Genomic DNA, 24,178 nt, shown 5'->3' with positions numbered 1-24,178 from the left:
CAAAGCTAGGGGTTAGAATAGATTATCTCAGGTTCTTTTCAGCTTGAAAATTTGAAAACTATTTGCCTTACATAAAACGAAAGAAACAAAACACACCATCCCCATAAAATTCCTTCTCTGGTGAGAATGAGGGAATAAAAGGAGAACCACCTGCAAGAATTATTGGTAAAAACACAATTATAGAATTCACTATAAAACATGAGCTGTGCTGTGCTTCAGATGCCTTGTTTAGGAACGTTTGGTTCTAAATGCTAGACATAAATCAGCATATGTTCTGGAATTTTCATGATGAAATCTCTCACTTTGCATCAAAGTAAGAGAAATAGAAAGTTCTGAACAGGAGCGTGTATTGTCCTAACAATCTTGTGGCTCCAATATTCGTCATAATAAAAATTTCTCTGCCTTGGTATTATGATGGATTATTACATAAAGTATTCTGTAGTTCAAAATAACACATTTTTCCCAACAACAAGCACCCCAGCTAATTAGGCAATAGGCCAGTGGCCAAAGAATGATGGTCTATTAGTCAAGATCACCTAGCTTATGCTCTGACAATAAACAATTTCAAAATAAAAAAAGAGCATTAGTACTCATTGTTCAGAGATTTAAATCTCACAAGTAGAATCTGCCTCTTGATGGGGAATTTTTCCATTATAAAGCTGGTGCTATGATCTGAATTCTGCAAATTGGGGCATTTATTAGTTAGTGATCTTATGGGATTGGTCTGTGGAAGGATGCATGCTAAAGTCAGTTCTTTAGGGCTACATCTTGCCTAAACTCAGTTTACCATGACTGGTGTTACAACCCCAAATTCCTTTATGCATAGGGGAAAAAGTAATTTCTGATATAACTGCTGCCTTTAACACAAAGGTGGGACTTTTGCTAACCTGAGGGCTGGAGTGCAATCAACGTTGCCACAAAGACTATGCAGATAACTTCAGTGTTCTCAATTCCTCCCTTGGTTGAAGATCACATTCCTGCAATTTCACCCATTCAAGGACTTCAGGTGCAAATTTTGCAAGAAAAATGTCCTCAGATTTCCCAAGAATCATCTCATTAGAAAGGAGTTTGGAATGTGATTCTGTCTGGATGCCATTTCTGTGATACCTTGAAAACTTCGTTCCTACAAAATTATTTAAGCACTTGAACAAAAAAATAAACAAATGTCCTTGAATTTATTATCCCATATGGACTTGCCAACTACTGCAGTGAGACTTGTAGAGATGATAAGTCCACTGTGAGTGAGACACTTAAGCCGCAGGACCCATATGTTGTGCCTGATGGTATTGCAGAGAAAGTTCTTTGGAAACTATGACCTTAACCAAGCTTTGAATAGCTGACCAAGATAAAGCCACCAGAGATGTCCAAACAGTTGCCGTTCATAGAGAGTCATCAAAAGTCTTTGACCTCATGCCCTTTGTGCCACCCTCCTCACTAACATTCTATTCATGATATTAGTCTTTTTGAGACCTCCCAAATGGTGCTGATCCAATTGATTTCTGCAAACAGACTTCAGATCTTATGAGGTGTCTGTCAGATGAGGTTCAGGGTACCAAGCGTTGTTTTTGCTTGCCATATTGATCACTGTTCAAGGTGTATCTCAAAGTAAGTCTTGATAGTCCCCAGCAATCAGAAATGTTTCTTCAAGTCCTAATTGGTTAGGTGTTTTTCCCTGTACCTTCTAGGTCTCTCTCTTAGTTCAGGCTGCTATCACAAAATGCTGTAGACTAGGTGCCTTATAAACAAAAGCCATTTCTTTCTCACACTTCTGGAGGCTGGAAGCCCACAGTCAAGGTGCCTGCAGATTCCATGTCTGGAGAGGGCCCTCTTTCTGGTTAGCAGATGGTCTTGTTACTGTCCTTACATGGCACTCAGGTGGGGGGATGGTGGAGGTAGAAGTGTTTGTCTCTCTTCTTCTTTTATAATTCTGTAAATCCCATCGTAAGGGCCCTATCCTCATGACCTAATCCAACTCTAATTACCTCCCAAAGACCCCACCTTCAACTACCATTACACTGGGGATTGGGGCTTCATTATGGAAAATTTGGGAGTGGGGGACACAGATGTTCAGTCCCTAGCAGGGACAACAAAGTGAGACAAATAATTGTTCTGTAGCGTTTCTTAGAATAACACCAATACAGTATCCCAAAAGAGAGAAAGAAGATCAATAATAGGGGTTCTAGGGAATTGCTTTCAGACCTTGGGCTAACTCCGTGAAATGATATTGAGAAAAGGAAGGGCAGAGTGAGTAATAGATTTTAGTAACAGTCATGAGAATGGGCATTGGGAGGGAGGTGTCTGTTTTGTTGTTCTTTGTCCATAGCATCTCACCTGTAACCTGGCCCATGGAAAATGTTCAAAACATTAGTTTTGTGTAAATGAATTGATCATTAGCTAGAGTGGGTTTGCAGCAATAAAAACTACCTTGTTGAAGAATTGGTTCTTCTTTGCCTTTAAACATCTTCAGGTTTGAGTTCCATTCTTGTAGCTAGGTGCTGACTATTGGTTTATCCCATGTAAAGTGAGTAAAGGGTTAAGGGTTCTTTCTCATCCTTGGGCTATCAGTCACCTGCATCTGGGGCTTTCAAAGTTAAAATAACTCTTTAAAGTTGGCTGGGCTGCAAACTACCCATTATACCAGACTGAAGTGTCTACGGGAGGCATGTTCTTCCTTTTTTGTCTAAAAGTGAGGGTTTTGGGGAATTTGCTCAATCACCCCTGCGCCTAACCCAAGTCTCAGTAACCCGGGAACCTGTGTACTATTACAGAAAATGCATCTGTAGTATTTACTGAGTGCATGGACGGGTGGTTTACAGACTTCTCCTCAACAAATAGCAGGGCTATAATAGCAAGTGACAGGGAGCTTCTGGCAAAGGTAGCGATTGAGGGGCAGGTGGTTGACCTGTTGTCACTAGGAAGTGAGCTCCCAGCTTAGGCACCGGGGACATGGGACTTTTGATTTTTAAACTGGGACTAGTTGGGTCACCCAGTGCTGAAACCTTGGCCCTCTGCCGACAGGCTAAGAGACTTCCTGGTGTAGCTCTCTCTTCTCAGCTGTCTCAACCGAGCCCTTCACATGCTCTGAGACACTACCAGCAGCAACAGTTTGGGCATCATGTGAAAGAAAAGTAAGAAATACCCATTCTGTTTTGGTCACATCTAATTGTTCATTTTCAGTCATATTTACAAGGAAGAGTATGCTTACAGGGCCTGAAGTTACCACCCAGTGACTTCAGGATTCAACGTGTCTTTCCACGAGGGTCAGGGAGTCACACTGCGCTGCCTCACAGCACAAGTAGGAAGAATCTGTTTGTGTATACTAAACTGCAGGGAGAGCACCATTTGAAATCTCCCCTGCCCCTGGAAGATGTCCAAACATAAGTGGCATCCCAGAGTTTTCTCTAACTCTGCAGCCCAAGTCCCTCTTACAGCCCAGGGAAGCCTGGGGCTCACCCATCTCATGAATGTGCTGTATTGTTGGTGTCCCAGCCAAGGTACCCCGAGCATAATGGGGTAACTCCAGATTGGGTCACTAAGCCCATCTCCCACTACACAATGGTCACATGTCCCTCCCTCCCTCAGTTAGTACTGGGAAGGAGGAAATGATGAGGGCTGGTGAGGCTTCTCCAGAACAAGATGGAGGTACAACTCTAAAACCAGGTAGAGCGGGAGGCATGGGGGAAAGGGCTGTGATACCACAGAAGATGTAGAAATTCTTTTCCATGATCACATGTAAGAGAGAAGAAAGAGCTGCTGGATTTTTAAATTTAAGTTTTGGAGTAATATCAAAAAGGACCATCAAGCTAGAGGTATTTATTTAGATAAGAATGCTGGTCTAATTTATCATTATTTTTAACTTCTCGTTTGTAGTTGTAATTAGTGATAAGTAATATTTTAAGTGTTTTTTTAATGGTTTTTGGAAATATTGTATACAGATGTTTAAAGTTGTATGCAAATTGAATCAGGGAAAATGGAATCTCACTTAACTGTTCACGTGTGTTATTGGAAAACATTATTTTAATTTTACATCAGATATCCTGATACCTCACTGGTATTAGGCTGAACCACATGAAATTGCTGTTTTTATTGATCAAAATGATTAAATATTAGTAACTTCATATAGCTCATTGTAACATATTTATACCCTGGGTCTTTATAACCAGATACAAGTGGATTAATCTATGAAGCTATTAAAAAATTTTGTAGTAAATATATTTATAAACTGGAGAATCTGGTTTAATGTGAGCTGCTTTCCCTGCACTATCAGTTTTTGCAAGTTTACTTTCTTTTCCTGCAAAAAGAGGCAAAATTAATTTAAAAAATCTAAAGCCATTGGAAGATACCAGAAGATGGGACGTTTCAAAGAAGGAATTAAATTGAAGGTAGAAGGCATCCTATTTCCTACTTTGACTTTAACCCCCACGACCTTCTGCAATGATTCTGTAGGCGATCCTTGCTCAAAGATGACCACCTCAGTATTGTGGTCATGGGAAAAAAATGGAAAAGGGATCAGCATTCTTTAGCTTTTTTTGTGGCATTATTTCAGCTGGGTTTTCCTATTTTACTTGAGTAGAATGCTTTATTTGGCTCAGAATGAGTCAAAGTGGTTTTCTGGTGAATGTTTCCTTTACTTTCATAAGCACTTTCTTTAAAGTTCCAGGTGAAACCCCCAGCATGGTGGACACTGTGTCGTGATGTCATTGCAGGTGCTCCATTTGGGAAGCTATCCATGGTTTCTTCAGTTCTAGAAATGCTTCAGATTGATAATATTACTATGCGCATAGGTTTTATGTTATTTTGAAATTTAAATTAGTATAGAAAGGAACCATTTGAGGGTGGTGACCCAGCATTGTGCCTCAGAAACAAACAAAAAGCCTCTGATTTTTATGATTAGGAGGCAATTTTTTTTTTTATTCAGCTAGTTGACTCTTAAGGAAATAAAACATTGCCACTATGAACCGATTTATGAGCTGTCAGGTGATCTTATGTGTTGTATACATATAACACATACATCTAGGAGCTGTTTTAAAAATCTTGACAGTTGTACATTCAATTTATGCAATGCTAGCCCTACTGTAAAATACTCTAGTTTTTTTGTTGGGACAGAACCACACCTGAGTGAAACTTGCAACTTGCTGCCCATCTGCCCATGAATACTTTACTACTTATTTATTTATTTATTTATATTTTTGAGACAAGTTCTCACTCTGTCACCCAGGCTGAAGTGCAGTGGTACAATCATAGCCCACTGCAGCCTTGATCACCTGGGCTCAAGCAATCCTTCTGCTTCAGCTTTCCCAGTAGCTGGGACTACAGGTGTGTGCCACCATGCCCCACTGTGTAGTGCAGGTTGGTCTCGAACTTCTGGCCTCAAGAGATCCTACTGCCTTAGCCTCCCAAGTTGCTTAGATTATAGGTGTGAGCTACCATGCCCAGCCTAAGACTTTGCTTCCTTGTGGAAAAACTCCCTGGAAGGGAATCCCCTATTAAATAGCAGGCGCTAAATAGAAACCTAGTGTTTGACTGAGTGATAACATTTTCTATAGTTTTTTAAAAATTTATACTGAAATTTAGAGAGGGCATATTATTCAGTTTTGTTCTTCAAATCATCCTTGACTCCTCTCTTTCTCTCACACTCACACGTGGTATGGTAAATTCTGTCTGCTCTGCCTTCAAAATGTACCCACCTTCTTTTCCCTAATTCCCTTGCTGCCATCCTGGCCTGAGCCAGGTTCTCTTTCACCTGGATGACTGGTCTCTTCTCATCCTGGCTTGTTCCCCACATTGACCCCTCCCCGTAGTCCATTCTGCACTCAGCACCCAAAATGACTAAGTGTAAGTCAACTCCTGAGCCTCCCTGCTCAGAGCCCTCCAAGGGTTCCTCATCTGACTCCGAGTAAAAGCCAGAGTCTTTACCGTGGCCCACCAGGCCTGTGTGATCGGACTCCTTTTCTGCGTGACCTCATCTCTAGCTCACTGGGCTTAGTCACACTGGCTTCCTCGCTGCTCTGCTGTCATCTTAGGGTCTTTGCTGTGGCTGCTTCCTCTCCCAGTAATGCTCTGTCTTCCCCCACTTATCCACGTGGCTAATTCTCTCGTTTCCTTAGTCTTTGCTCATTTATAAACCTAGATTTCTTATTAACCCCTACTCTGTTCTCTATTTTTGCTTTTTCCATAGCATTTACCATCCTTTAATATATGGTGTAATTTATTTATCATGTTTAGCATTTACCCCCTCTCTAGAATGTAAATGCCATAGTGGTAGCAGTTTTGTTTTATGTACTGATGTTCACCAAGCACTTAGAAAAGTGCCTCATGCATAGTAGTGATTCAGTAAATATTTGTTGAGTAAATGAATGCCCAAGCAAGGGTGGTGGGTGAACCCTTATTGTCCCTTGACCTTGGATGCCTGTTTTAAAAAATCGTGTTTAACAAACCCTAAAGCCATTTTTTTTTTTGCAGTGGTATGGGTTTCAGACTTCACATTTTACGTATCTACTTATGAGATAAGAGTCAAGAGAAAGTTTTTAAAAAAATAATATTTGTCAAAACCCATTCTGATTGTTTTTTCTTACAATGACAGATTAGTCTCTGACAACTCATTCCAGAAGCTTCCATTTGATCTTCAGAGGGTTTTAATTGGCACAAGGCTCTTTTCAGGAAATGGCCACTTTAACATCCATGGAAAAATAATCATGTACTTTTAATTCCACTTATCTGAAACCAATTAGTAAACCCAAAGAAAACACTGGGTGTTTTAATTTTATGAAGTGTCTTAAATTGTCCCAGAGGTCATGGCATCCAGTGAATTCACTTCTCTGTCTTTCCTGTCTGGCCATTTTTGTGCCTTCTGGATATGGACAACTCAAGTGGTTTACCACGTGCGAAATGAGCTGCTGCCCCTTCTCCTTTCCAGTGGGGTGGTCCAGGTCCACTTTGCAGACTGAGTTCTTTTCTCTCTGCAGGTTCCTTCTACTTCTAGCTAATTATCTTGTGCTTCTCTTCCCAGCCTGTTTATCTAAATGCATTTCTTTTCTTCCAGCCCAGCTCCCTCCTGAAGGTACAGGAAACCCCCAATGAAACCATCAGTCTTGCGTCTGATGGATGGTTTGCCTGTACTTTGCCTCAGACACTTAGACCTTGGTGCCCTGACCACAGTGACCCTTTTATTTGCTTTCCTGCTACTTCCCTACTTGTCATTTTATTTTTTATTTATTATTATTATTTTTTGAGATGGAGTCTCGCTGTGTCACCCAGGCTGGAGTGTAGTGGTGTGACCTCAGCTTACTGCAACCTTCACCTTCCGGGTTCAGGTGATTCTCCTGCCTCAGTCTCCCTGAGGGATTACAAGTGCCCACCAGCAGCCTGGCTAATTTTTGTATTTTTTTTTGGTAGAGACAGCATTTGACCATGTCGGCCAGGCTGGTCTTGAACTCCTGACCTCAAGTGATCTGTCCACCTTGGCCTACCAAAGTCCTGGGATTACAGGCATGAACCACCATGCCCGGGCTACTTGTCACTTTAAAACACAGCCATGCCTCCACCCACTGCCATAGTCTCTCTTCAAGGAACACCAGGGCCACTTCCTGCTCTAAAACATTTGCACACCCCTGCTGAGGACCCTAATGACACTGTCTGTGTACCTCCTTTATCACAGACGCTTACTCTACTGTCTTCTGTTTTCGTGGTGTGCGTTGCTTCATTTCAAGGACATAACTATGTAAACTTCCATGCCAGACTGTAAACCCTCTGAGGGTGAGCATTACGTTATATCTGACCCTTATGTGTAAAACTTTGCTGTGTATGGGTTCAGTATTTCGTAGGACCATGAAACAGTACTGGTTGAATGGGCTCTGGAAATAAAACTACTGTATAGCCCAGAGTTCTAGAACTGTCCTGATTTTTAAATATTCTGCCATTTTATCTTCTGAAAATTATTGTTGTATTTTTCCAATGATACAAACTAAGTTTTAGTTGGAAAATAATTTCCATAGGCAAATATCATCCTATAGTTTAAACCTTCACATGAGTGAATTGTGACTGAAAGAAGGTTCAAGGGTGGGTTGTCCAGGTTCCTCTTACTATTCTCCATGTGTTTTACATGAAGGCATTTTGAGTTCATTTAGGAATTATTCTTATAGGTCTCTCAGTTTTAATACAAAGCCGGTTGTAAATATGGCCCTGGTAGTGAATCTCTCACTAGAAGATTTCTCCCAGCCACAATTCAGTTACATCTAAAAGATAACATTCACACATTTCTTCATTCATTGCAGCAAAGAGTGACTGTTACGTGCCAGGTATATAATATGAATTGATCAGACACAAGTCCCTGCTTTTGTGAAGCTTACATTCCAGGGAGTGGAGACAGATGAACAAGAAGTAAAATGAAAAGTGTGCCAAATGGTAATGTATGATGCAGAGAAATTAGGCAGGGGAAGAAGGACGGAAAGCCAGGGAAATTGTTATTTAAAATAAGGTGACTGGCAGAGGCCTGAAGGTGGTGAAATAATTGGCCCTATAGATAGCAATGGGAAGAGCATTATGGGCAGATGGAACAATGGCACTGTGTGGGAGTCACTTGTCATGTGCGAGGAACAGCAAGGACATCCTTCTTCAACTTGGAGAGGGTTGGGAGTATGACTGGTTTATTCGGAGAGGTGGAGGGGAATTCAAATCACTTCAATTTCTTCTCAGCCTCGACACTAGTGACATTCTGGGTTGGTTAATTGTTCATTGTGGAGGGCTGTCATGTGCATTGTAGGATGCTTCGCAGCATCCCGGGACTCCACCCACTAGATGCCAGGAGCATACTGTCTCAGTCCATTTATGCTGCTATAACAGAATACCACAGACTGGGCAATTTATAAACAACAGAAAATTAGTACTCATAGTTCAGGAGGCTGAAAAGTCCAAGATCCAGGTGCCAGTAGACTAAGTGTCTGTGAAGCTCTCTGCTTCATGATGGTGCCTTGTCGCTCCATCCTCGTATGGCAGAAGGTAGAAGGGCAAAATGACCTAGCTAGTTTGCTCTAGCTCCTTTATAAGGCACTAATCCCATTAATGAGGGTGGAACCATCATGGCCCAGTCACCTCCTAAAGGCCCACCTCTTAATACTGTTACACTAGGTATTAAGTGTCAACATGAATTTTGGACACAAACTTTTAAACCATAGAGCACACCTTCTCCCCTACCCCCGAGGTGTGACAACAATGTCTCTAGACATTGGCAAATGTCCTCTAAGGCACAAACTCACTTTTGGTTGAGAACCACTCCTTTAGTCCAAAGTAAGGACTTCGTTAATTTGAGTGGTTCTTTCATTTTAACCAGAGTCGTCTGGCTGCTGTGTTGAGAATAAATTGAAGGGGAGCAAAGGTGGGAGCATGGAAGAAAATTAGCAAATGGCCATTTGGAAGGTGAGGGTACCTAGAAGCTGACTGGGGCTGACTGGTGATATGGTTTGGCTTTGTGTCCCCACCCAACTCCCATCTCAAATTGTAATCCCCACGTATTGAGGGAGGGACCTGTAATCCCCACGTGTCAAGGGAGGGAGGTGATTGGATTATGTGGATGGTTTCCCCCATACTATTCTCATGATAGTGAGTTCTCACAAGATCTGATGCTTTTATAAGGTGCTCTTCTGCCTTTGCTCACACTTCTCTGTCCTGCCGCCATGTGAAGAAGGTCCTTGCTTCCCCTTTGCCTTCTGCCATGATTGTAAGTTTCCTGAAGCCTCCCTAGTCATGTGGACCTGTAAGTCAATTTGTAAACCTCTTTTCTTTATAAATTACCCAGTCTCAGGCAGCTCTTTATAGCAGTGTGAGAACAGACTAATAGAGCTGGGGTTGGTCAGGAGTGAATCAGATTTTGGATATTTTGAATGATTAACCATCAGGATTTGCTGACAGACTGGAGACCAGGTATAAAGGAGGAGGATGTGGGCCTGAGCAGGGAGGATGCAGGCAAGGAGCAGGTTCCTGGGAACATTGAGAGCTTTGTTTGAACATTTCGTATTTAAGAATATTGATTATTCTCTGTATTCTCCCTCACAATAACCCCGAGAGGTGGGTATGCTCTCCTTTTACAATAAGAGGACCCTGAAGCTCATGGAGCTTGGTTAATTGCCCAAAGTCACACAATCTTTAAAAGACAGAAAGGGACTTAAATCCAGACATGTCTAACTACTAACCCCCTCCTCCTTGATATACTTTGAAGTGATTTTGTATTGTTTAGAAGTCTCCAGTATGAAGTAATAGTACTGTGTTTTATACCCTGCAGAGGTTAATTCAGTAGACTGTTTTTTCATGAAATGCAGTTCTGCTAAATACTAACACTTCAAAACAGAGACAATTGTTTCTTTTGCATTTTATAAGAGGATAGAACACAAACATGAACCTTAGGAAGTATTTTGCATACAGTAGTAAAACAAATTACGTGGAATATCAGGGCTATGATTTGAATCTGTGTCTCCCTCCAAAATTCATACATTGGAACTTAAATACTATTGTGTGATGATGAAACTAAAAGATGGGATCTTTAGGAGGCGATCTTTAGGACTAGTGACTTTATAAAAGGGCCGGAGGGAACTAGATAGGCTTTTTTTTTTTTTTTTTTTTTTTTTTTTTTTTTTTGCTGTCTACCACATAGGGACACAGTATTCAAGGTGCTCTCTTAGAAGCAGAGACCAGGACCTCACTAGACACTGAATCTGCTGGTGCCTTGATGTTGGACTTTGCAGCCTCCAGAACTGTGAGAAATAAATTTATATTATTATTTTTTTTTTGAGACGGAGTCTCGCTCTGTCGCCCGGGCTGGAGTGCAGTGGCCGGATCTCGGCTCACTGAAGCTCCGCCTCCCGGGTTTACGCCATTCTCCTGCCTCAGCCTCCCGAGTAGCTGGGACTACAGGCGTCCACCAACTCGCCCGGCTAGTTTTTTGTATTTTTTAGTAGAGACGGGGTTTCACCGTATTAGCCGGGATGGTCTCGATCTCCTGACTTCGTGATCCGCCCGTCTCGGCCTCCTAAAGTGCTGGGATTACAGGCTTGAGCCACCGCGCCCGGCCAAATTTATATTATTTATAAATTACCCAGTCTGTGCTTTTTTATTATAGAATCATGAACAGACTAACATAATCAGTGGTTAGTTGGATTTTAAGTGAATTCTAAGTTGCTATTTCTCCATCTGTCCTGTTTGTACCTAGTCCTACCAGTTATATGGCAAATCAATGGTCTGTGGTTAGTTTTGTTTGGAAATACACCCCAAGTCCCTCTGTTAGGGATCTACAATACAGACCGCTTCTCCCTTCTCCCCTCCAGCACCTCCAAAATGTGTATTAAGCATCTCACAGGTACAGGTGGTGCTAAACCATTTTTCTATCTCAAATGTATTTCTATAGGTCTGCTGTGGTCATGACTATGTCCAGATATTACTTCATTCTGTATGTTTTTTTTTTTTTTTTTAATAGACACATCCTTAGAGCTTAGGTATGATGCTAGCAGGCCATTTTGCTCCTCTGTCATTTTTCTGCCGAACCCTTCTGAATTTTTAGCTGTGCCACCACCAGACCACTGAGTGATTAACGGGAATGGATTTTTCTTGAAATAGATCCTGAGACCTTTTGCATCTAAAAGCAGGTTCCCTATCTCTTTCAGCTATATAATTGTGTGTTTAAACAGTGGGACTCAACAAGGTAATTGCAGTCATGGAGTTCTTAGCAGAGTGAGCCATCGAGCCAGCAGCGGGGAGCTGTGTGCCATGATTGATTCCATGGGGGCTTGGGAAGTTTGAGGTGATATGAGCCGAACTGCTCTGAAGAGCTGCCCACAGGTATTTCTGCTGTTATACCTTGTATAGTTTTGTGATGACTTAACCTAATATAAAAGATCACACTGTCATTTCTCTTTGAGAATAATCAGTGCCAAGGGAGGTTTCTTAGGAGGTCTTTGGCAGTTTCTTCTTGATGAGTTTTTGACAGAGCCAAGTTCATGAGTGTGTGACCTGTGGAAATGCACAGGGTTCTAGACTCAGAAAGGTCCTGCCTGTGTTTTGTGTTTGGTTTAAAGATAGCCGTCAGAGTCTGAATTTTTTTTTGAGACAGGGTCTTGCTCTGTCACCCAGGCTGGAGTGCAGTGGTGTGATCACCGGGGTCTCCATCGTGAGGCCCTGTCTCTACAAAAACAAACAAACAAAAAAATTAGCTGGGCATGGTGGTGCACACCTGTAGTCCCAGTAAGTCAGGAGTCTGAGGTGGGAGGATTGCTTGAGCCTGGGAGGTTGAGGCTACAGTGAACGGCACTCCAGCCTGAGTGACATAGCAGGACCCTATCTCAAAAAAAAAAAAAAGAAAAAAAGAATTTCAAGACAGTGGTAGCAGAGTTTTAATGCAAACACAGAGCCTTTATATGCTACAGCTCAGGTTGGAGCACCTATCCGTTAATTAGCACTTTTGCCCAAAAGGGGGCTATGCAGATCTCAGGCCCCTCTCAGAATCTATGTTGTAGTTGGAAACAAGGGCTAATCATCTGTATGTAAAACAAGCTTTCAGGCAAGATGCAAAATGCTTCTTGGTTAGCATCATTGCTGAGGTGAAGGTTAACTATGCATGTGCACTTATCATTCAACAAATGTTTATTGAGCATCTACCATGTGCTGGGCACTGTGCTAGGAGCTGGGATGGACCCTATCTTGGATTCCTTGTGAAGCAGACACCATGACAAAGATTTGAGTGCAAGTGATTTATTGGAAAGATGATTGCAGGAAATACTGGTAGAAGAGTAGGAAAGTGAGACAGAGACATGAAGGAAGCCAATAAATGGTTTGTGTTCACAGAGTTAAACTACAACTGTGTGCAACTAGGGCCCAATCCACTGAGGACCAGTGTAGAACATGCCTCAGAATTTTCCTGTAGAAGGACACAGGTTGGTTCCTTTCCCGCTAACTCTGATCCGTCTGGTTGAGAGCTGCCCAGGGTCATTTCCAGCCTGCCCCCTGTGCCAAAATGAACACAACTCCTCAGCTAGAGAAAGCTCTTAGGCAAAGAATCACGGCATTTGTACTAGAAAGCTGTACGTGAATATTAGATTAGCGGGTGCTAAGTGTGAGGGGATGAAGAGTGACAAGTTGGGGCCACCATTTTGAATAGGTTGGTAGGACAGGGCTTTCTCAAGAGGTGACTCTTGAAAAAAGACCTATGTCTTTTTGAAATTTTACTGTTTCAAGAATGGAAGATATGCATCAAGAAAAATAGGATTCTTAAGTCATACTGTGTGTTAACAGACAAATAATGAACATATGTTTTGATCTTTGGGAATGTTTATATTATTGAAAACGTTGTAACTTTTAGAGAGTATTTGGCTATTTGGTCGCTGATTTTCTTGACAATCTCTTTTTGAATACTGTGGCATCATTTCATCTATATTCTAGCTTTTCTCAGTGTTAGACCATTAGACCTAATGATCAGAATATTACAGTTTTCAAAACCAATGTTACTATCTTTTTTAAAGTATGGGATATAGTATCTTTAAGCATGAACTGCTTTTATAAAAAAATTGGAAGCTATCACTCTTTTTTTTTTTTTTTTTTTTTTTTTTTTGAGACAGAGTCTTGCTCTGTCTCCCAGGCTGGAGTGCAGTGGCCGGATCTCAGCTCACTGCAAGCTCCGCCTCCCAGGTTCACACCATTCTCCTGCCTCAGCCTCCCGAGTAGCTGGGACTACAGGCGCCCGCCACCTCGCCCGGCTAGTTTTTTGTATTTTTTAGTAGAGACGGGGTTTCACCGTGTTAGCCAGGATGATCTCGATCTCCTGACCTCGTGATCCGCCCGTCTCGGCCTCCCAAAGTGCTGGGATTACAGGCTTGAGCCACCGCGCCCGGCGCTATCACTCTTTTTATACATGTTCATTGTGAACTTGGTGTTTCGTGTTTTTAAACAACTGAATGATTATAAGTAAAGAAATGACTGCCTTGAGTAGGATAGTGAAATAGTAGGAAGTAAAATATACATTTTCACATTAGAAGAAATATGATTCCCACTTTTTTGTTGGGACAACAATGTGAAGAGTGTTGTTTATAATAAAATGACTCCAAATTGACTCACTTTGTCTAATTAATATATAGGCCTTGCTGTTCAGATGTTTGTATTTTACAAATATATTTTCCAACACAAAAACACTGGAGGCTAAATTCAGGAAATTTTAGCTACATTTTTTTTTTTCCTGTAAAACAGTTTCACATAGCTTTAAAATCAACCTTTTTTTTATTTCCTTACTTTGACCCAAATGGATGCAGTTATATCATAAAATTGTATCTCTCATAAATCATTCTAATAATAGTTGCAGTGGTTATAAAAGGATAGTCCATAGGGCTTGCTAATTATGAGAAGACATTTGTGTGTTTGCTTGCTTTACAGTTACTTCATGCATTGTCCTAATGCTTCTTTGCAGAAATCTTTTAGTAGTTAGTACCTCTCTTTTTGTGCAGTAAGCAATGGGTCACAGACTGTAAACTTTTACTTTACTAAGTGAGGCAACGGCAAGATTTTAAGATCACATTAGGAAGTTTAGTTTTTTATCTGGAAACTATTTCATTTTTAGTCCAATTTTAGTCTAGAAAAATAGGGTTACAAACAAAGCCTAATAATTCATTGCTTAACAGAAGTTAAATGAAAAACTGCAGTTTGCATCAACTTCCTGGTTATTTACAAAATCATCCTGCATATTCTTTTTAGCTTTGTGTGGAACTGGGGCTTATCACACTTTAATGTGGATATGAATCACCTGGAGTCGGTGTTAAAATGTAGATTCTGCACATCCAACAAGCTTCCAGTTGATGCAGATGCCGCTGGTCTGTGGGCACCTTTAAGGAGCAAGGTTTCTGTGCTGGTTAATTTTATACGTCAACCCGACTCGGCAAAGGGTTGCTCAGATAGCTGGTAAAACATTACTTCTGGCTGTGTCTGTGTAATGATGTTTCTAGAAGAGATTAACATTTGAATCGGTAGACTGAGTAGAAAAGAGTGTCTTCACCAGTGCAGGCGGGTATCATCAGCAGTTCATTGAGGGGCTGAATAGAAGAAAAGCGCAGAAAGGGTGAATTCTTCTCTTTCTGCTTGAGCTTAGACATCCATCATCTCCTGCTCTGCCCTTGGACATCGGCGCTGCTGGTTCTTGGGCTTTTTGACTCAGACTGGGATCCCATCAATCCCCCTGACCCCCTATCTCAGGCTTTTGGACTCTTATTGAATTACACCACCAACTTTCCTGGCTCTCCAACAGATTGTGGGACTTCTTGGCCTCCCTAACTGCATGAGCCAATTCTGAGAATAAATCTCATTTTATTTATATCTCTATATCCTGCTGGTTCTGTTTCTCTAGAGAACCCTGACTAATACAGTCTCAGACAACTGGCTTCAGGATTCATCTTGCCTAACTGTGGGGGCAAAACCATGCCTGGGGAGGGGTTGAATGTTTTGAAAAACAAAGAGGTTTTGGAGATAAAGTTAGCTTGAAAATTTTTCTGATTCAGACAACCTTGCATCAGAAAAATTTTGATGAGCCTTGCTTAGGAGTGCAAAAAGCAGACGTTACAGTTTTAAGCAGAAAGGGGCTCTTGATGTTAAGTAAAGGACTGGTAGAGATTACAGAAGAATTTCAGGTACTGTAGTAATTACAGAGGCAGAACTCTTTTCTCCTTAGCAACAGTCTATGTGTGGGGAGCAGAAACTTGTTATAGCAGAGGTCCCTACAGAGAAATCTGTGTGTGCAGGCAGAGTCAAAAGCAATTGAAACAAGTTTGCACTAATGACTTTGGGGACCAGAGTGCCCTGACAATGGAATAGGAGGGCCATATTATCAGGGGTGACCTCTAATTTGCAATTAAAATGACTTCTGGGCATGTAAATGGACACCTGGGTGGGAGGATTGTGTAATGTGGGTGGCACTCAGTGAATTTCTTTGTCTTGGACTTTGATGAAGGAAAGTTATTCCCCTGCTCCTTGCAAGCTCAGTAGTGACAGATGGTTGTTGCCTCCTTGCTGGTTTCTGTCCCTAAAGGAATAAAGTAGGAATTGGTGTTCAGAATTCAGGCTATGGAAAGATACTGATGTTTGGGTGGACAATTTAGGTATAAGAGGACATTGGCTACTGTTATTCAACCAAGGCAAAGAAGGGTTGTGGAAAGTCATGAAGATTAGGGGTAGCCAAAACTATTCATGTGATCCTTGGGCAGGTTATCAACCTCTTCTGGCATCAGGTTAATTTGCTGTCATGAGGGTAATAAGGCCTGTCTTTGGTGGGTTGGAGGTTTTATTTATGAAGGGCCTAGCAGAATATTTAGTACAAAGGTTCTCAGTAAGTGGAGGTGTTATTTTAGAAATTTATCTTGAGGTGTAGTTCATGATTAGATTTCAAGATGAGAGCTAGAGTTCTGAATTGAATTTAGACCTGAATTTCTTCAGTACAGTATAGCGACAAAGCCCAAAGGGAATATAAGAGATGTAGGCAATGTAAGATGCAAGAAAGCAAGATGCTCAATGTAGTAAGAAAACTGGTAGATTAATATTTTCCACAAATGTGGCAAAATACAAATTTATTTACAGAGCTCTTGGCACATTAATGGGTTAAATGCCTGGGGCTGTAATGATTAGAGAAGAGTTAAATTTTTATAATAACCAGAACTTAGAGAATTATTAGATGCCTCCAGGTCAAAGACCATGTGGGCCTCTCCAGTTGTCTTTCTTGTGATCACCTGGTTGCAGCAGAGAGACTTTATTATTGTCAACCTACAACTCACTGCCTACCCATTAAGCAATTTCACAGATTCTGTCCTAGGGCCTGTGCTGTCCAATATGGGCACGGCTTGCTGCAATGTGGCTATTTTGCATTCACCATGTGGCCAGTTCAAATTGAAATGTGTCTGCAAGTATAAAATACACACCAGATTTCAAAGACTTAGCATGAAAAAATAATGTAAAATATCTCATTAATTTTTGTGTAATATATGGAATACATGTTGAAATAATATTTAGGATGTAGTGGATTAATGAAAAATATTATATTAAAAATTGATTTTACCTTGTCAAATGTGGCAACTAAAAAATTAAAGTTATGCATATAGTTCACATTTTATTTTTATCAGATATTGCTGCCTAGACCACCCTGGAACCTGTATAGGAATTTCCTGGAGAGGCTTAAATCAAACTCCCCTGTCACCAAACAGAAATAAAACAAAACCAGGCTGGGCGCAGTGGCGCATGCCTGTAATCCCAGAACTTTGGGAGGCTGAGGCTGGTGGATCACCTGACATCAGAAGTTTGAGACCAACCTGGCCAACATGGTGAAACCCCGTTTCTACTAAAATACAAAAATTAGCTGGGCATGGTGGCGTGCACCTGTAATCCCAGCTACTTGGGAGGCTGAGGCAGGAGAATTGCTGGAACCTGGGAAGCAGAGGTAGCAGTGAGCTGAGAATGCGCCATTGCACTCCAGCCTGGACAACAAGAGGAAAACTCCATCTCAAAAAAAAAAAAAAAAAAAAAAAAAAAAAAAAAAAAAAAAAAAAGAAAGAAAAAGAAAGAAAACAAAACCTTATGCTGAGTCAGGAGAACTTCTGAGCTGAGAACCATCATCATTTCTCAACAGAAGAACTCTGCATGAGCAAGTTAACAACTGAATTCCTGTGGTAAACATGTTAGTTCCCTCTAGATATAGTCTGAGAGATATAACTAAGGTTTTTGTATCATTTATACTTAGCTTTTTCTTAACTTCGTTCTAAGTCAGCATTTGCCAACTGTTTTCTAAAAAGCAATGTTTTATCTCAGAGGTGTCTGTCTCTAGAACAGGTTCCCCCCTCTCAAAACAAATACAATAAAATAACATTGAAACAAAAGAAAAATCACATAGTGTACTTTTGGTCAACGTTTATCTTGCTGTAAAAATAGAAGCAAGAGAAGAAGGTAGGTTTGATATTAAATGGTATTACAATTACTGGTTCTGTTTCTTTGTGGAATATGGGGAATCAACAAAGTAAATTTATTCTTTCTGATCCTAAGTTGTCAGGGAGTTATTGAAAGGGAATTTCAGTCCTATTTCTGCAGCAGAACTAATGTAAGAAAAGAATGGTAAATTAAATAAGGTCAAGATGATTTAGCTAGCTGCTTCAGTCTCCTGAATGATCTCTTGTAAGATGCGAATAAATGTAGGGCTTTGTGCTATTAAATAGAGTTATGGTTTTTATCTTGGAATGGATACTATGATGTGGCTGAGTAGTCATATTAATAGGATATTTCTGGTCACTCACTTGTCCTTAGATTATCTCAGTTCCAGAGAAGGGAATCATTAAGATTGTACCCTACTCTTGAGGAATAGAGGAGACAGTGTGTCAACAAATTGGAATAGAAGAATGAGCAATGAATTCTTTCACCAGCATATCACTGTCTTCTCAAATTTTGATTTACCATTGTTTTCTCTTTCTTAAAGGCCATCTATGAAAATAGTAGAGGGCTATTTTGACTTTCATTTAATCTTCGCTGTATGTTCAGTGTTGAGAGGGATATCACATGGCTTGTGATTTCATGGGAGAGTTTTAGGATTTCAGAAGTGCTTAGATAAGGTAGGTCTATACTCATGTGGTGTGAGGAGCAAGAAGATAATATTGCAAATGGACTCTTAATAAGTGTTAATAAATGTTGAAGTACTTTTAAAAGAAATTCCAAACTAGTCTCTAGTCTTTTTTGTGTGTTCATTTCTTTAGAAGCTATAGGCTTCAAAGCTCTGGATTGTAACACTAAACTAGAATCACAACTAGGGAAGTACATTAGGTTTGCCTTGGGAAAGAAGGATATGAAAATGGAGGTGTGTTTTTCTTCCCAACAGTGGTGGAAAGTTTCATTTATTCATTCAATAAGCATTTATTAAACAGTGTAGAAACCCCATGTAAGATAACTTTGAGAATAAACCTAAAGGACGGTACTTTTGAGTATTTGCCCAAGTTGGCTTTTTCAGTGTTCCCATCACGGATGGAATCCTGAGAACCCTGTTAGCCTAGCACTGTGTCTTTCACTCTTGAATCTCAGATGGTGGGATCACTGAAATCTAGGGGAAGTTGTTCCGGTACCGCTTAAAATTCCAATCTCTCTGGTTCTTCAAAATTGTCCTGAATTTCTTTAAAAGCATTATTCTTAGTCTTGAAACACTAGGTTATATTCATAACAAATGGTTTTGATCTTCACAGCATCCTTAATTTCCTGAGAGAAATGATCAAAAATTGGTATTTTACATGCCAGGTCTCCCAGATTTTTATTATTTCAGACAATTGTTACAGCATGCAAAACTTTTAAAATTACAGTGTACTTATTTTGAGTCTTATCTCTTCCTGCATGTTGATTCGTGCTCTCCACTGCATTAATCTTCATCTATTTACATTTCAATCAACCTGCTTATCTGTTGTTAATCCATCTTCTGGCTGATTCCTGTCAATCTCAGCCTACAATAGCTCATCGGGAATATATTACATAAAAGTCATCAAGGGCAGGGAGAGAGAATGGTATTCTGATTTTGATCTTTATTCAGAATTCTCAGTGACTTTCCCTTGGTGATAGCAGCAGATGTTCCCAAAGTTAGTTATTGAAAATGACAGTCTCAGTTTCCCATTTTTCACTCTTGACTCTCAAAAATGGATACCAGCTACTTAGTATGTCACTGTGTTTTAGCTTCTTAAAGATTCATGTTAAAACTATTCATTGTTTTTCAGACTAAGTGATTGTAGTTTCTTTAACTTTTTCAGTGCTGGGTTTGAAATCATTTCCCTTTCTTACACGTCTGAATGCAGTCCGTCAGCCAATGCTGTTGTCTCTATTTTCAAAATGTGTGCTGAATCCAACAGCATTTACCAATGTTAACTGTTACCGCCTTTGACCACACCACTGTCATCACTCATTTGGACTCTTGCAGTAGCCTGTTAACTGGTTTCTGTGCTTTATTCTTGCCCTGCTGTAGTCAGTTCTCCAAAAGACAAAGTGTTCCTTTAAAACTGAGGTCAGACCAGGCAACTACTGCTCAGAATGTTCTGATTGCTTCCCATTTAATTGAAAATCAGATCCAATCATTGTCTTTTTATATGATCTGACTCTCTTTTACCTTTCTGATTTCATCTCCTTCTGGTGTCCTCCTCGTTCACTTGCTGTGTTCCAGCTACATTGGTCTCTCCACCCTTGCAGAATACAGCATTCCCCTCAAGGGCTTTGCATCTGCTGGTCCCACTCCCTGTATTCCTCTTCCTCTCAGTCTCTTGAGGCTGACTCACTCACTTCTCTCAGGTCTTTGCTCGTAAGTCACTTCATGAGTGACATGCTTGCCAAGGCCAGTTATCTCAAGTGGTAACCACTACCCCTCCCCTCCTCCCAGCTTGCTAGGAATGCAATAAATATTTGTTGAATGAGTAAAATAACTATTTTTCATGGAAAGACATTTAATTTCCTGTTCCATCTATGGGAATAGATAAGGAATGCATAAAATGATCCTCAGCAGCAGAAGGTAGGTAAACATGACAACAAAGTGGGAAGAAATCAGACATGCTAAAAATTCCAAATCATATATTTAGTTTTCTTAAAGTACAAGCAGTAACAGAATAAAAAGTCAATGAGTTGTTTAAAAATGGAAATCTTCCTTGGAATAGCTAATATTTATAATCAGATCATTGTTATGCAATTATGTAATGTTACTGGTATAATTTTGTGTTTTCTAAAATATTAGATGCTCCTCTCTTCGTGATTAAATGTAAACTATAAATATGCTTGATGAACTGCCTTTTGTAATAAAATGTGCCTGTGTGTATAGTACTGTATATATGTAATTGCATATGCATGTGTTTGAATTATCAATAAGGTATGTTTTTTTACTCATAAAAGTTATGTGGTATTAGAGTTATTTCCTATTGCTAAATGGGAATCTATTGTGATGATTATTATTGGTGTAATATTAATATTTGTAGGTATTAGGTACATATATGCAACCTTGTAGAGGGAGTATTTCTTCTGAAACCAGATCTTTTGCATGTTATAACTGTGTAGATTTACTTAACTGTCTGGGCTTCTTGCCTTGTTTTCAAAAAGGACATAATAATACATTACTTATTTAAAGGTAGAAAGGTAGAAATACATGGTACTCTAATATTTGACAGATCACAAAGAGTCATCATTTTAAAATCACAATGAGATATTATCACACAACTACGAGCATGGCTAAAATAAGAAAGAAAAAAAAAACTAGATGGTACCAAGTGGGTGAAAATGCAGAGCATCTGGGATTCCCATGCATTGCTGGGAATGCAAAATGATGCCACCACTTTGAAAGACAGTTGAACAGTTTCTTATAGTGTTAAACATATAATACATATAACCCAGCCATGCCACTTGTGGTTATTTACCTAAGTGATGGAAACTTATGCGTAAACCAAAATCTGTATGCTAGTGTTTATGGTAGTTTTATGTAGAGTCATCAGAAACTGGAGACAATCCAGATATCTCTTAACTAGAGAATAAAAAAAAAATCTCTGGTACATCCATACAATAAAATACTGCTCATCAGTAAAAAGGAACAAATTATTGATGCATGCACCAACACAGATGAATCCCAAAATGCGTTACACTACATGAAAGAAGCTGGAGTCAGACTTGGCAGGCTACATACTATATGCTTCCATGCAGTAAAGGCAACATTATAGGAACAGAACACAGATCAGTGGTTGCGTGGGAGTGGGAAGAGAGACTGACTGTCAAAGGTGCCTCATGAGGGAGTTTTGAGGCAATAGAATTGTTCTATGTCTTGACTGTGTGGTGGTTACATGACTGTATGCATTTGCCAAACTCACAGCATTGCACATCAGAGAGTCTATTTTATTGCATGTGAATTAAAAATAAAAATAAATAATCATCTTGCTTATTAAAACCAGTTATACATCTGATGCCAGGCATTGATGAGTCCTAAATGTCCTAGGTGGGTGATCACATCTGCTCTTAGTTCCCCAGTTTATTTTACTTTAGTTGCGGTGGTTTCCTAGAGTGGCTTTGTCATGCTTCAGATATTATTCATAGCATGATGAACTTTGGCTCTGATGTCAGAGGTAGCAATGGTGGAAAGCCTTCCCACATTCTCCCAGAAGCAATTTCATATCCTTAGAGGGACCTTGCCAGCTGACTGATCTAGCTCAGTGGTAGTGGTGCTGACCAAGGCTGGGATCTTGTCCTGCAACTTTGAATTTATAGATATATCAGCTGCTTTAGTTCCTTTATAAAAACCAAATAGAAATGAATAGGAAACAGAATCAGAGCAGGCTGTTTTTCAAACAAATTACTCCAGGCTATGGATTTGGAGCCCTTGTTTTCGATGTGGTAACTGTCTCAGGGCTCTGACATCAGCAGCTGTGTTCTGGGTTGTGAAAAGTTTGCAGACTCCAGCTCCATCAAAAACAAAACCAAAAACAAACAAACAAACAAACAAACAAAAAAAAGCAAGTAACTGCTATACCACACTGTGTTGTGCCCCAGTGGGCCAGCATATGAGGTAATGTCTCATGGAATAGATGGTTGACCGGTTGTCTTTGGTTAAAAAAAAAAAAAAAATCTGACAAATATAAATACTAATCTAAACTTATATAATTTATAACTAGAGAACTTTAGGCATTGGGAGGTTCTTGTAAGCTGTACTTACTCTTTTTCTGTTCTCACTTACTGGCTAGTAGATACATTTTATGTTTGTTGAGAATGTGACTAATGTAAAGGTTCTTGAGGTCATGAATCTCTTGTAAAATCAGCCTGTTTGCAGTTTTCTAGACTATTTTGGATCCTCTGCTTTAGGTATATCATCCTGCTTTATACAGCTGCCTTAAGAGTGCTATAAACCTAGACTGAACAGGAAATCAGCTTCCTACCAGCAGATTAGAAGCGACTTACAGTAAATTAAAATGAGATATTTTTCTCTCTGGCATTATTCTAGAGCAACAGCTCTTGAGTTTCCTACGCTATTATTCTTAGTTTAATTTGCGCAGATCATTTTGTCTATATGCATAGTTATGTCAGTGCAGAAATAAAGGAGTGGGAGAGGACTGTAATTGAATCCTCACTCCAGGTTTCAGGAATGTGATAGGCACTTTTCGTGTATTATTCCATTTAACTTCACAACAGTGAGTTAGGTAGATAATTTTGCTGCTTTATAAACAAGGAAACTAGGTCCAGGAGAGGTTAATTGACTTTTATTCTCAAAGATAGGTCTCTCTCACTCCCAAAACCGCTCTATATTCTGAAGGCTCCGTTTGGGAAAAGTGGTTTTTTTTTTTCATCTTTTTGTCGCTGCAGTGGGGAATGGAGATTGCACTGGTCTTTTGAGATTGAGCCCTAGAACTTCCTCTTAGACCTGGTCTGAGAACCAGGTCTGTTCCCTGTTTTACTTTTCACAGTCCCAAGAGATTTGGCCTAATTTTGTGTATTTCTTAAAATCTGCCATTACACATGTTTGATCACTTCGTTCTTTCTCCCCCATGACTGCCTTTAGAGGAAAATTGAGTCTCACAGTTGCATGGCTCTGAACAGCAAACCCATAAGGCTTTCTTATTCTAATAATTCTACTTCTAATCACCACAGGGAAATAAGAAAGCAAAGAGAAGAAAAAAAATTAAAAAGATTCAAAATAGTTAAAATATTAGCCGTTGAACCCAGTTTATATAGTTCCTGAGACTTAGTTGTTATTTCTTAAAAGATACTAAAAGTCTTGTTTTTCATAGAGATTACTTTCATTTATCATTGGAACTGTAGTTCAAAGCAGATTCAAGTTGGTACCACTTGTGAAATTTTCCAGTCACTATCCAAGCTCTAAGATTTTTCTTTTGAGACCAAGTCTTGCTCTGTCACCCAAGCTGGAGTGCAGTGGTGCAATCTTGGCTCACTGCAAACCTCCGCCTCCTGGGTTCAAGAGATTCTCCTGTCTCAGCCTCTTGAGTAGCTAGGATTACAGGTGTGCACCGCCATGCCTGGCTTTTTTTTTTTTTTTTTTTTTTTTTTTGTATTTTTAGTGGAGACGGGGTTTCGCCATGTTGGTCAGGCTGGTCTTGAACTCCTGACCTCAGGTGATCCGCCTGCCTTGGCCTCCCAAAGTGCTGGGATTACAGGCATGAGCCACAGTGCCCAGCTG

At 40.1% G+C, this 24,178-nt stretch overlaps 1 protein-coding gene across 5 annotated transcripts in view; it reads left to right on the top strand.

The window, feature by feature from the left end:
• PLCB4 (phospholipase C beta 4) overlaps positions 1-24,178 on the top strand; it is a 442,280-nt gene that overhangs the window by 114,806 nt on the left and 303,296 nt on the right. Inside the window, exon 1 of one of the 5 annotated variants that reach the window (XM_010355282.2) lies at positions 11,759-11,826. The exons of the other annotated variants lie outside the window; for them this stretch is intronic. The gene's annotated coding sequence lies outside the window, so the exon portion shown is untranslated. Of the gene's footprint in view, positions 1-11,758; positions 11,827-24,178 lie in introns of those variants that run through there. 5 annotated transcript variants of the gene reach the window in all.

The sequence above is a fragment of the Rhinopithecus roxellana genome, chromosome 13 (assembly GCF_007565055.1).
Source record: "Rhinopithecus roxellana isolate Shanxi Qingling chromosome 13, ASM756505v1, whole genome shotgun sequence".
Classification (NCBI taxonomy): Eukaryota; Metazoa; Chordata; class Mammalia; order Primates; family Cercopithecidae; genus Rhinopithecus; species Rhinopithecus roxellana.
The sequence above is the reverse complement of the archived record's forward strand: the minus strand, read 5'-3'. Positions and strand labels throughout refer to the sequence as shown.